Raw genomic sequence first — 14,537 nt, 5'->3', positions numbered from 1 at the left:
GTCCCACTCAACTTTTTCTGATGTAGCTCATGGACTGTTTCATGCAGGGTTACTAACCCATCTAGGATATTCCTTCCTAGTATAAAAGAAGTCTGAGTAGGTCGAACCACATGGTTAGCCCTCGAATTCAGCCTAGTTGTTGCAGTTTTCGTGAATATCTTGAAGCTAACATTAAGAATACATATAGGTATATATTGTTAAATCATTTCTACTTCATTAACTTTAGACAATAAGATTATCTCACCGAAATTAAGGCGAAATATGTCTAACTGTCCAGCATGAAGAACGCCAACCAGTTCTAGCACATCCGACTTAATAATATCCCACAATTTATGATAGAACTCTGCCCGGAAACCATCCGAACCTTGGGTCTTGTTATGTCCATTTGGAAAATCATATGTTTACTTCTTCTTCAGGGCAAAATTTACGGTACCCGGTACTCCAGAATGATGCGGTGGAGTACCAAGCATATCTGACCGTTCGTGATAAAGGACTAGTGTTAATATTATCATTCTGAAAGTGCCAAAAGGGCAATATGCACTTTATTACTTTAACCATCCTCATGTTTTCCGATAGAGGAGCATCTGTGAGGCTGTGATCGATCGACTGAGCCACCGCGCCCCACCCCCACTGCGCCGCCGCCTCGCTCGATTCAGCGGCCCCGGACCCCTCTGCGCCGTCTCTGCGCCGTCGCTGCTTCGCCTCACCCCGCTGTCTCGGTCGATTCCGCGGCCCCAGGGCCCACTACGCCGCCGCCGCATCTAGGCCTTTTTGGCTGCCTCGCGCCGCCACCTGCTCCGCCGCCGCATTTGGGCCTTGTTGGCTACGTCGCGCCGCTGCCTGGGACGTCCTTGTTGGAAGTCCCATCTTCCTCGGCCGGTGCTGCCCTTGTTGGCCGTCTGGCGGCGCCGCCTCACGCGTCCTGGTCGAAGGACCCTTCTTCTCCTCTTTTTTTTGCGAATATAGGGCCCTTCTTCTCCAACGTGCGGCTGACGCGTCCGTTATCTTCGCCTTCGTCCCGATCGCCTGTGCGTTCTTCATTGCTGTGGCGACGTGACCTGGTTAGTTATTGTGTTTCTTTGTGCAGTAAAAGTATGGTACTAGTGGGCATAGAGCAGTACATTCTTTGCCAAGAATTTAATTGTTTAACGTGTAGCTTGTGTGTTCGAAGTGGTGGGAAATTTGAAAAGATAGAAACGCATAGTTTCTGATATCATACCGGAAATTCAATTCGGCTCCCGGGTGCGTATGCACCCTCTACCAAAAAATCATATTTCGAAATATCGAAAAATTTTAACAAAAAATTTTACATGTACATCTTCATAATATACGTTCGTTCGTCAAGTTTCATGAAAAACCAATATTTTTTGTGGTCTATATAAAAATAAGAAAACTTATCTTGTGAAAACCATTATTTTTAGCACTGAGTTTTGTCTTTTTTACACATGTCACATGATAAGTCGATTTTTTATGAAACAACTTTCTAAGCGTGTAGCACGAGAAGATTTACATGCGAATTTTTGGTTTCAACTTTTTTGAAATTCAAAATATGTGTAAGATGCATTTCAAAATAGAGGGAGCATATGCTCTCATGTTCCAAAACACCACTCCAATATCATACCTAGTTTTGAACCAAACTGATGTTAGAAATTCTACTAAAATTTTCGTTCGATTTGGAGCCAATCAGTTGATGTATCCTGATGTCTTTATTTATGGGTTCTGTCAGACTGTGTTGTTCAGCTGTCTATGGTTCATGTGTACCCTAAAGATAGAAACACATAGTATTGTCTCTGATATCATATCTAGTTTTGAACCAAACTGATGCTACAAATTTTACTGATTTTTTCACTGGATTTGGAGCCAATCAGTTGATGTATCCTGATGTTTTAATTTATGAGTTCTGTTAGACTATGTTCAGACGTCTCTTGTTCATGTATATAGATCTGAACCAAATTAAAATTGTGTGATAGAAAGTCTATGTGATTACCTAATGGATAGTTGTTGCGTTTTATAATAATTTGGGCAGACATGACATGTACATGTACTACTAACTCCGTCTCGGTTTAACAGGCACGCACGGCACGCACGCAGTTCAAGACAAACTTTGACCACTGAGATGGAGGGAGTAAGTATGATGGTTTGATAATGACAGGTTTGGACGATGGATGGTATTGGTGAAACAGAGGTGAGAGAAGAATATATTACGATGGTCAGTCAAATATTTGATAGCGAAGAGCAAGGTTACGAGCACTAGAACAAATATGTGAAAGAGAAAGGGTTCAATGCCAGATTGGACTAGAAAGAGTATGTGGCTGGGACCAAAGAAGTAAAAAAAGACAGTTTGTCTGTTCCAAAGAAGGTTACCGTTTGCAGAAGTATTTTGAACCAACTGAGCAAAAGAGGAAGACATGAAGTTTGGTTACAGTTTCTATTTCCTGTATGTACCGAGACCTGAAGTTTGGTTTTGCTGTACCGGGCCTTGAAGTTTGGTTACATGTTCTATTTCCTGTAAGGATTGCTTTGTTCTGTAGACAATATTGCTTGTGTGTTACTGCAGCTAGTTCAAAAATATTGAGTGCAATTGACCTTGTTGATCTGTTGGTTTTGATCATATTTGTAATTCAATTTCTGTATGCCTGTTGACAACGAAGTGGATACAGAGAGTGAAGCAAGGGTTTGCGATTATGAAATATCTGTGTGTAACCTTCAGACTATGATGAATCTGACATTACCTATATAATGAAAGACCGGATTACACGATATATAATCTTTACCCTATAGGGTGGGAATCAGTAATCTAGCTACATACAATATTAGCATGAACCAGAAAAGTTCACCGCATTTCCTAGATTTGCATTTTTCGTCTTCGAGTCTTTTATCATGACATATGTTCTTGTCTTTGTAGTTCTGAACATACATAGTCCAGTTTGTTCTCCAGTTGTAAAAGTTGTTCTTTCTTCTTGTTCACACAAGGTTCACCGGTGAAACCAATGAATCATCCAGATTATTGTTTGAAGCCGTGATGCAGTAGTTAACCATCTGTTCTGCATACTTGTTGAGCAGGTCCTCCCGGATTGACAAACTACAACCCTGCACACATTACACACATCAAACCAGAGAAAATTTAGTGAAATGCAATTCAGAAAGATACTGCAGAATTTTGTATATGAGTTACAGAAGAAATATCACTTCTGCCACATTACATATTAGATAGCACATACGTTCGTAGTTTTCAGTGTAGTAGATGTGTCACACTACCGGTTCGTTGCAATCACACTTAAGTGCTGACAGGTCACAGTCATCTAAGTCAGGTTGGCTCTTACACTAATCATGAACACATATCAGGTTGGCTCTTACAGATTAAAGTATTGGCAGAAATTCATGCCATGCCCTACAAAACCATATTAATACTGACATTCAAGTGTAGATTGTGTGTCTTTTGTTAATTAAGCCAATTTGATGGTCGTGATCTCAACTTTGAATCTACAAACAAAATTCAACTTCCAAGCTTATTTTATCGGAAACAAAACGTAACTCATGTAACGCCACAGGGATAACAGCAATTCTAAATCCCTAACATGAACATATTTACTATTAAATTGGAATAGGTGGTGCTTGGTTCCACTACTGGATTGGATAGTACCTTTCTTTTTTTTCCTTCATTATGTTATTAATTAGAGCTTAGTACCTTACGAGGCCAGGAGTCTATATGAACCAAGCAAGTAAAAAACCATCTCAAAAAACTAGCCTAACCAGGCAAAAAAGGACACCAAGGCCAGGCACTGATTTTTCCGTAAACGTCTCTATGCACTCGACAAAAGGCCTACCTTAGTGTTTATAATTTCAAGTTTACAGAACTTGAGTTAAATAATCAAACAAAAAAAACGGGATAGTAATAATTAAGGTTTAAAAATACGGGACAATACTCATGATCTATCTGAATTTGAATTATCAAAAAGGTTTGAATGTTTGTAGGCCATCAAGTGCAAAACTGTGGAGCTCGATTCCACTTTCATGCAATATTAGGACACAGGTGATACTGTCTATTATAGATGGATTGAGTCTTCTGTGTATAACTGCAACTCGTCCATTAATGCAAAACATTACAAAGTTCACTGCGATTTTACTCTTCTTAGAATCTAAGTTATGTTCTACAAAAAAAAAAACTGCATTGTAGATGCATCCGTGGAGCTGAAAGAAACACCGGTGCACAACGAGCATGATTTATGATTGATGATGCAGCTACGTGCGGGCTAGCTAGTCAATTTTAAAACTGACACTGTCACCCACCAAAGCAAAACAGAGACTGGCCCTAACAGCAACTACAAATCCATCGCTAAGAAATTGACAGGTAGCAATACATCGCATGGAAAAATAAGAGGGATTTGGGATTGGGATGATCCTCACATTCTGAAATCTGAACTTATCTCGGTTCAGCTCGATGTGGTGCTGCAACGTTCATCCGTCCAGGAAGCCGACCACCTAGATGCCACGGCCGCTGCTACCTTTCCCCCGCCTCGCCGGCGATGCGAGCCAACCACCACTCCGCCCACCCGTCGCCGCAAATCCATCGAGGGAGCCGAAGACCTTGACGCCACCGCCGCTCCTACCTTTGCCCAATCTCGCCGCCGCAGAGAGCCGAGGGTCGGACGCCACGGCCGCGCGGCGCCTCGCCCATCTTTCGGGGGCCTGGATGCCACGCCCGGGTGGCGCCTCGTCTCCCTACCAGGTCGCCTCCTCCTGCGCGCATCCGTCGGGGGGGATGCACGCGACGGCCGCGCGGTGCCTCGTCCCCCTCCCCGATCGGCTCCAGCTCCGTTTCCCCCCGACGCCGCCGGGAACAACTCAGCTAGGGTTCGTCCAGGAGATAAGCTGTTTGAGACGAAATGGATACAAAATGCAAAAGCACCCTCACAAAAACATAGATACATGTCTATGCCCCTATCGGGAGGAAGCTAGTATGAGAAATTATTTTTTGACCCTCCAATGGAGGTACTCCGCCAGTTTCCAATCAAATGTTACCTGGTACTCTAGGTCCTGGTTATGGAGTACGGGCAATCGTTAGCCGCCTGATCGGCTAAAATGAATGGCCCCTATTCACTTGGGGGTACTGTAAAAGTCCTCCTTCTTCAGAATAAGGTGTGGTAAGATGGGCATTTTGCTTATTGAAAACTTGGGCAATATCTTTTGTCCGGGACTCACCCATCAAAAAGTTCCATTCCTTTGGTTCCCCAAACTAATGTTTATAATGATTTTTTATATATGTCTTTAATTTCTCATGTCCTTTGATCATTCCCTCATCTTAAAGAAGAGAATGAATAAGTCTATTTCAGTCTCTTCCATTTGCGACACTACGAAAGTATCTTCTGTTCGTGTCTCGTTCCAAAATGAATTGGGCCTTTGAACGTCGGTACTATTTGAGTTCCTCTTGTCGCAAAATTTGAGCTATCTACGCGTTGGAATGACTTTTTAGTTCAACCCTTTGCGTTGATAAAGATCAAACTTCTGCGATGGCCTCTATATCATCAATTATGGATCGCAGCCGAAGTGTTTTGACTTTTAGCTGCCCAATGTATGCCTTGCCTATTCCCTATGGTATTTACGCAATACACGCATTTTGTTATTCCACCTTTGGATAGGATTATGATCAGCAACAGGTTGCTCCCAAACATTTTTAACCATATCAACATTTTTAACCATATCAGAAAAACCGTCATGTTGTAACCATCCAATTTCAAATTTGATTTGGTGTCTTTACACCTTGGTCTAGGCGTTCCCGTGGTTAACAGAATATGAGCATGATCCAACAAAGACACTATACGTGCTAGGGCCCATACCATAACTATTGGAGATTTAGGTTTCCAATAAGTATCCATAAGTACGTGATCCAAGTTTTCATCTTCGCCCAGGTGAACTGCCTTTCATCATTGATACCCCTCTCAAATTTAAACCTTAAATGACAACATTAAATAAAAAAAAAGTCCAATGATTGTCGAATGTGCCTCTACTCTTCTCGTGTGGAAATGTGAGCAAATTAGGTCCTCTCCTATAAAAATAAATTATGGGTTATCTTTTGCTAAATTAAACAATACACGAAGGAAGGCAGCTTTATATTCATCATAGAATGCTCTATACACGGTGACCAGACTCCATGCGAAATTATCCGTGTTGTTTCGAATATGGAGCTTCATATGCTCCACCCGAACTAGCCAATACATTCATAATGTCCGTTCTAACGCCAAGTAATAAGCCCCTAGATTGTCCACGAGGTGGGTGAGAAATCCAAGTGAAATCAACACCACTCGATAGGTGGTTTACAATTTATCCAACTCGTGTTTACGAATACAATCAGCAATATGCAAATATTTAGCCAAGTATTGAAGACCTCTTCTATTCGTAAATATGTCATTCATTGGGAAAGAATTGGAGATTTAGACTTTCTTGCCTTTTTATTTGGCTTTTGACTATTATTGTTTGTATGTAGCTTTTGATTTCCGATTGGATGCTCTAAGATGATAAACTAAACTAAGCATCGCCCCATCCAAACCCACCTCTGATACCTCGCCAATAAGATGTGGAATGCATCTCTTCCTCATCTAAATGGGTGGTATCCGACTTGCTTAAGATTTTTGGAATGACTTTTAATCTATCAAACTCCATATATCTCAAAGATTTAGTTAACACAATCATTTTCTTTTCATTGCTAGAGAACAAAACACATGCACTATTCAACTTTGTAGAAATATTTGTAGTAGAAAATTGAAGGAAAGATTTAATTGAATTATCGATACCTAGTGAGCCTAAGTTGATCACGGCCTTACCACGCATCGTCTTAGACGTGGTGTCCTCATCGGTCTCGGCGGTGCCAGAATTTCCCACAAAACAAGAATGACAACAAAAGGAGGTACTGGATTTAAGAAGGATTAAAGAAGAGTTGGAGAAAACTCCCGTCCCACATCCCGCCTTACGACAGGGGCCAAAACAACTATTTTGATCATGTTGCAAAACTTCAGCACAAAGGAACCTATTATGGTTTTTTCTACCTCCAAACGCATTGGCGGTACGGTTTCGGTTCACTACCTACGATACCCCTCCTTGTCCACAGTCGCACACCCTTGATTTTTGTGAGCAATTAAAGGGACATCTATCCCCGATTTCATAAGCTAATGTCCTTAACGACAAAAGCTACTGCTCTTAACTCTCACAAGATAAGAACTCAGAACAGAAACTGATGTATGGCATGAGCACAGCAAACGCAAGCTAACAATGAATTGCAATATCTCTTGCAGGCAGCCGGTGCTCAACAATGGCAAGAGGGCCCTAGTGATCATACAAATGATTATCCCTTGCTGGCGACATCCGCGCTCACTCTCAATGATTATGTTGTGCATGGCCACACAAGTATGCATCACTTCCCACATATAGACTTGGGACGAGGTTAGAGCAGGGTACCGGACAATTGCAAACGAGATTGGAGCATGCCAAGTGACCTCTCGAAATCCTTTCTGCAAGACTCCTCGCGATAAGAAAAGTGAGACTCTTTGTGAGCTTGAGGCTCGCTGATTGTCTTTACAAATTTCTACTACCTTGGATAGATGCAATCGGCTAGGTAATACACTTTGTATAGTGATGGCTATTGACCTCATATATATTTGCACTTCTGGAGCATGGCCTTCACCTAGTATCACAGACACTGTTGAGAAATGTAGAACATTGACGTGCCAAAATCAGAGATCATGAGCCACCACAGCTTCAAGCATCACAGTGCAATATCCATGATGCCCTTTCTACAAACCTTGCCAAGAAAATGGATAGTCTTCCATGATCAATGCATGGAATCGATCGATGCCTCCAAGCATCTCAGGAAATCTCATCTATGCCATGATACGAGTTTTTTCTGCTTCATTGGGTCCTCTCAGATAGTATGGTCCACACAATGCGGCAGCTGCCTTGCAAAATCGATACATGACTTCAACGGCTGTGGACTTGGCCATGCAAAGGTAGTCGTCATGTGTATCGGCATGGATCTATATGCAAGTATCCTCATATTAGCAGGCATTTCTGAATTGAAGAGATACCAAACACTCCGACAACATATTTCTTTATCACAAAGTAGGTATCGTACACCCTCACACCATTCTCCGAGTTCGTGAACAACTCCTTGGTCATCCTATACCAGCGGTGAAACTCCTTTCGAGTACAAGCCGTGTGATAGCATGGCATGACCCTCCATCCTCTACCTTTCCTTGCTCTTCCTTCTCCTGAACTTGGAACCTCCACGACTAGGAACGACATTGTTCAGCTCGGTTGCTTGCAATTGTAGAAGGTAAGCAATGATGACCAATTGCTCTTCTTAATCAACAGCGGCATGGGCATCTTCCATGAAAGCATGCATCATCATCTCATCATCTCGTCGTTGCTATACATAGCCTATTGATGAAACAACAATCAATCAATTGACCGAAAGGCATGCAAGATCAACAAAATCTTACAATGCCAAAGGGTCGAGCACCTTGCGTGCACATCAATGTGCGAGTTCACCTCGAGTGGATAGGGTTGGAAGGAGGAGCAGCAAGCAGGACAGCCGAGGCGGCGGCCAGAGTCTCATGGTTGGTGTAGGCGACAATCAACTATCGGCTTCGAGAGGGAGGGTGCCGGTGGTATCGATGATTTGAGAAGGATGAAAGTGAGAATCGAGGTGGCGGGAGGAATGGCTGAGTCGCTGCTGTTATCACCAGAATTTGACCGAGTCAGAGGTGGGCCGCGATCAAGATGGGCTTGAAGAATATATATATAGAAGAAATACGTGAATCGGCCTTACATGCAAAGTTTGGGCTAGTTTGCCCGTGTATCTGTACCATAGTAGGATACGTGTCGGTTAGGAGTTAGAGTTTTACCCGTGCACGGTTAGGTGCACGCTTGAATTAGAAAGTCCCCTGGACTATAAATATGTATCTAGGGTTTATGGAATAAACAAAAACCAACGTTCAACACAAACCAATCTCGGCGCATCGCCAACTCCTTCGTCTCGAGGGTTTCTCCGGTAAGCACCATGCTACCTAGATCGCATCTTGCGATCTAGGCAGCACAAGCTTATTACGTTGTTCATGCGTTGCTCGTGCTGAAGCCTTTTTGATGGCGAGCAACGTAGTTATCTTAGATGTGTTAGGGTTAGCATTGTTCTTCGTATCATATGCTCGTCGTAGTGCAACCCTTATGCATCTAGCCGCCCTTACACCTATCTTAGGTGTAGGGACGGCACCCCGCTTGATCATTGTTTAGTAGATCCGATCCGTTACGGTTGCTCCTTGTTCTTCAAGGATTAGTTTAATATCCGCAATAGTTAGGCCTTACAAAGGGTTGGAGGATCCAGCGGCGTGTAGGGTGTAGTTTGCTAGCCCTAGACGGGATGTTCCGGGGATCAACCTCGTGTTGGTTTTTAGGCCCTGTCTAGGATCGGCTTACGATCACCGTACGCGAGCGCGAGGCCCAATCGTGAGTAGGATGATCCGATTATGCGGTGAAAACCCTAAATCGTCGTAGATCGCATTAGCTTTATCTTGATCAAGCAGGACCACCATATATTCGGACACCTTGTACGAATCATGGGTGGATCGGCTCTTCGAGCCGATTCACGGGATAACCTGAGAGCCGATCGAGGCTCGTATTTAATGTTTACGTGTATGCCATGCGAGGAAACTAAGCGAGGCATCATCCAACACCTTCCCGACCGGGTATAGGTCGGGTGGCACGCCCTTGCGACAGCATCGGACGTGTGACCGGAAGGCTTTGCGGGCCGTCGCTCTGAGGGACTGGGGCCAGCCGCAGCCCTGAGTTGTTCCCGGCTCTACGGTGTTGCCAGTCGCTGCCCGCCGGTGGGTTTCTGACCGCAACACATTCTGGCACGGCCGGTGGGACCATCTTCGACATCCGCCTCATCGCCATCTACATCCGAGATGGCGGAAAGCACTCCGGTCAAGTACGAGGATCTGACTGACGAGCTCAAGAAGAAGCATGACGAGATCAAGGCAGTCCTCGAAGCCGACCTCATCGGCTCTTTCCACGGAACCCGCTCCCATGGCATCGGGTGGAAGGGGTTCTCACCGAAGGCGCGCTCGATGGAGTGGACCTGTCCGCCCCGTCGGAAGAACGCACCAGGTCGCCGCATCGGGAGATCAACTTCATGGTGGCTCATTCGCTGCACCGCCACTCGGAGAGCACGGTGAACACTCGGGAGCGTGTCGCTCCGCGCGTGATCCAGGAAATCATGAGCCATCGGTATTCTCCGTCGGGACCAGCTCCGGGGACTTACAAAGGAGAGATGCCACCCCGAGTCCCGTCCACCGCCGCCGTTCGCGTTGGCGGCACCGAAGTGCCGAACTCATCGGCATACGTCGTCTACAAGATTGGTGGTGACCCTAGTGACTACCAATTCCTACATGAGGCGCCCAAGGAGATCCCGCACGGATACACGTGCGCATACGTGCGGACCGCAGCAGCTGGGCACTCTCGAGCCAGAGTTGCAACGGCGGGGACTTCGGAACGACGGGAGGAACGTCGGGGAGCGGATCTTGAGAAGCGGACGTGGCTAGCTAAATACGCCACTCCGACAAACCTCCGAGCTCAGCTCCCTGCAGTTGGCTCAGAACTGGAAAAGCAAGCATGGCTGGCTAAGTATGCCACCCCGGCGAATCTTCAGGGTTCGACGCCTTCAGCCATCACCGCGGATCAGATTTGTACAATTCTGAAAGACCAATTCGGCATGATGCCGAAAAGGAAGACGTTCGGCTATACCAAGCCGTACCCCAACGAGTACGAATTGATCCCGCTACCACCCAAATATCGGCTCCCTGACTTTGCAAAGTTTAGTGGATCAGATGGCTCCAGCTCCATCGAGCATGTGAGCCGATATTTGGCACAGCTGGGCACGATCTCAGCATCAGACGAGCTGCGTGTGAGGTTCTCCGCACAGTCCCTCACAGGATCGGCTTTCGGGTGGTACACATCGCTGCCACCGAACTCAATCCGGACTTGGAAGCGAGTTGGAAGAGCGGTTCCATGAGCGAGTATCACTCGGAGGCTTCCGAGGCCGGCATTGCCGATCTAGCACAAGTACGACGAAGCGCGGGGAAACAAGTGTCGGAATACATCCGGCGCTTCGGGACCGTGAGGAACCGATGCTATTCGGTTCACGTAAGTGAAAAAGAAGCGATCGAGTTGGCGGTGGTGGGTCTCTCATCATCGATCAAGGACGTGGCCTCCCAAGCGGACTACCCTTCATTGGTGCACATGGTGCGAAGGCTGTCGGCATATGAACGGCGCCACCCGGATGTTTACCAGGACAAATTCAAGCGAGCGGTGGTCCCGGTTGAGGCGGACGAGGATGAAGGTGCTCGCGGGAGATCAAGAGGTAGCAGTGGCTGAATGGGCTCGGGCGGCAAGCCCCGTGTCCTGTAAGTGGGTTAAGCCACAAGGTCCTCCAAAAGGGTTCGACTTCGACGTGACCAAAGCTGAGCAGATTTTTGACCTCTTACTCACTGGAGAAGCGACTAAAGATACCCGAAGGCCACAAGATCCCCACGGTGCAAGAGCTGAACGGAAAGCCATACCGCAAGTGGCATAACACGTTCACCCACACCACTAACGACCGCCGAGGTGTGGCGTCGCGAGATCCAAATGGCGATAGAAAAAGGACGGCTAATTTTCAACCGGTACGCCATGAAGGTCGACACACACCCCTTCCCCGTCGTTAACATGGTGGAGCGTACTTACCATGGAGGGTGCCAGCCAGATTTCTCGTGCAATATCAACATGGTGGGACCTGGGCACCACTCTGGTAAGGACGGAGATGAGGGCAGCTGCTCTCATAGCAAAGACACGAGAGGAAGCCGCTCCACGCGATCGGCTCCGCCACGACCGGCAAGCGCTACGTCACGGAGGGAGAAGTGAAGAACATAAGATATCGGCGACCTCTCTCGATCACCTCCTCAACAAGTATGTGAGTCGGTATGACCAACGCCGACGATCCAGGCGATGATGATGACAAAGATCGGGCGGCTAGGGACGACAGGAGACGTCGTCGGCATGATCACGACGAGGAGCGATATGAGCGCCACGCCAAGGAAAGGTCGAGGGAGCAAGACGACGTGGATAGGCACCGGGACTGCCCCTTCTTCGGACACTGCTCGGGACTCGGGAATGAGCCGATTGCCTACAATCGGCAAGCGCCCGAATGTAAACAAAAGAAGAAGGACGCAGCTAACGTGTCCGTGTTCAAACGTCTAGGGCCTCTCCCGCCTCGGAACAAACATGCTGAGTCTGCTCGGGTGGAAGATCTCGAGGAACTAGAGGGCGATGATGAAGAAGAAGACAAGTATCATCGGCCAAGGTGGTGCCCCGATGGGCTCAGCCGTTCCCGAAGCGAAGGGTTCGGCGTCCGCGTGGGTTGGAGGAAGGCTGAAAGGTTATACCCGCACACGTTGAGGAAGGCACGGCCTGATCCGGCCGCCAAAATTCAGCGAACCCCGGACGAAGAAGGTCGGCCACAAAGAAAAGAGTGGCGCCCCAAGCAAAGGAAAGCCGATGATGAGACATCGGGCGGCACAAACATGGTCTTCATCCTTCCAACGGAGTTTAGCGCTCCAGGATTATACGAAGCACCTGTGGCACAACTGGACTGCGGCCCATGGCCGGTCATCTTTGAGAAGCCACGAGAAAGAAGCTACAGGCATCTGAAGGCCCTGTACTTGCGTGGTTACATCAATGGGCAGCATGTCAACAAGATGTTGGTGGACACCGGAGCGACAGTTAACATCATGCCATACTCCATGCTACGTCGGTTGGGACGCTCTAGCTCGGATCTGATCAAGACCAATGTAACACTGAGCGATTTCAATGGCCAAGCATCTGACGCTCAAGGTGTCTTGAATGTGGATCTGACCGTAGGAAGGAAAACTGTCCCTACGACGTTCTTTATTGTCGACAGCAAGAGCTCCTATGCTGTCCTACTAGGGAGAGATTGGATCCACGCCAACTGTTGCATTCCATCCACGATGCACCAATACCTAATACAGTGGGATGGAGATGAAGTAGAAGTCGTCCACGCAGATGATTCGGCCGAGATTTCAACGGCTGGCATGAACGTTTGGGAGACATCAGGCCAAGAACCACTCTCAGGCATCAATTTGGACGACTGCGAGCGCATCGACGTGACAAAGAACGGGGTTAGGCTGGTTTTATCCACCGGCCTGACCGTGTAGCGAACACAACATCGATGGACGAACGTGGCGATGCCGATCCAGGAGATCGGCCCCAAGGATGTATGGAGGAACATTGCAAAAACCTTCATCGAGCAAGCAACAGGGAGGCCGATTCCAGCAATCGGCCAAAAAATTATCCTCACCATCCATTCTGCTTGGGTTCAACTCCAATCTAATGGGCAATGGGGTTACGTCGGCTAATGAGCTAGAAGAAGTCCACACTGGTCCTAATCAAGCTGACGTTCGCATAGAGTGCCTTGACTGATCAAAGAGCCGATTTCAGCAGTTACCTGGCAGAATCGGCTCGGGGGGGCACCTAATCAGATGAACATGTGCGATACATGTGCAGTGAAACATTGGGGGCCGATAGAAAAATCGGCCTGTAAAAAATTTGCTCACGCATTTTCTCGCAAATGTACAGCCGATGCACGGCCATCGACTCCAGCACAATGACACAGGATCTACAAATACAAGGATCTCCAGCTCTGTGTCACAGGAGTTTTTACTTCTGAGCCGTTGTGTGATCATCGGCAATATCAACTTTCAATCGAGAAGGGGTGATCGGCTCTGGCTGGCCCTGCATGATAATTCTCTCAGACATGATCCAGCCCAGGTCCATTTGTCTGAATGGCGTGCCCTCGTCTCTGTTTCGCCTTGACTGAGACTCGGGGGGCAGCTGGCCTGGTGGATGCTCTGTCCTGCGCCGCGATTTTCGTCAAGGGTGGTGATTCAGCGGAACTCAAATTCATGGATCGCTGACATCGGCTTATTGAGTTTTGACCAAGATTGCAGTCACCCTGTGGTCGAAGAGATGAAGGGCGGATTATGAGAGACCGATGCGTTGCCATCGGCTCATTGAGAACCGGTTTAAAAGAAATCGGCAGAATCGAATTGGGGAAACTTCTTCATTAATGAACAGGATTTCTTACAAAGAAGAGCCGATTGCTCAAAGAAGGAAGAACAAAAGAAGGGTCTATTGACCAACCTACTACTGCTAGGCCTACACTAGTAGATCCTAATCTACGGGCCATCGCTGCCCTCGTCGTCATCCTCGGAGCTCTCATCGGCACTACTGCCGATGGGCTCCTTGTCGCTGCTCCCGTAGCCCTCTACGGGAGCTTCATCCTCCTCTTCATCGTCCCTGCTGTCGTCGTCCCACCACATGCGGAGGCGTTTCGCCGGCGGGTAGCCCTCGAGGGAGTCGTCGTCGTCTTCCTCCTCCTCTTCTTCAGAGGAGGGGCAGCCGTCCCAGGGGAACTGGTCATCCTCGCTTTCCGA

General features: G+C 47.1%; 2 long non-coding RNA genes across 2 annotated transcripts; one reads left to right on the top strand and one right to left on the bottom strand.

The window, feature by feature from the left end:
* Positions 1 to 888: 888 nt before the first annotated feature.
* LOC124699770 lies at positions 889 to 2,690 on the top strand. The gene is made up of 2 exons (XR_007001514.1): positions 889 to 1,061; positions 2,071 to 2,690. It is a non-coding gene; the product is annotated as an uncharacterized LOC124699770 (long non-coding RNA).
* On the bottom strand, positions 2,656 to 4,585 carry LOC124699769. Its single transcript, XR_007001513.1, has 2 exons — positions 4,408 to 4,585; positions 2,656 to 3,090 (listed from the first exon to the last, which is right to left on the bottom strand). It is a non-coding gene; the product is annotated as an uncharacterized LOC124699769 (long non-coding RNA).
* Between the last annotated feature and the right edge of the window lie 9,952 nt (positions 4,586 to 14,537).

This window comes from Lolium rigidum, chromosome 3 (assembly GCF_022539505.1).
Source record: "Lolium rigidum isolate FL_2022 chromosome 3, APGP_CSIRO_Lrig_0.1, whole genome shotgun sequence".
NCBI classification, from domain to species: domain Eukaryota; kingdom Viridiplantae; phylum Streptophyta; class Magnoliopsida; order Poales; family Poaceae; genus Lolium; species Lolium rigidum.
Note: the sequence above shows the minus strand (reverse complement) of the source record. Positions and strands in the feature narration are given on the sequence as shown.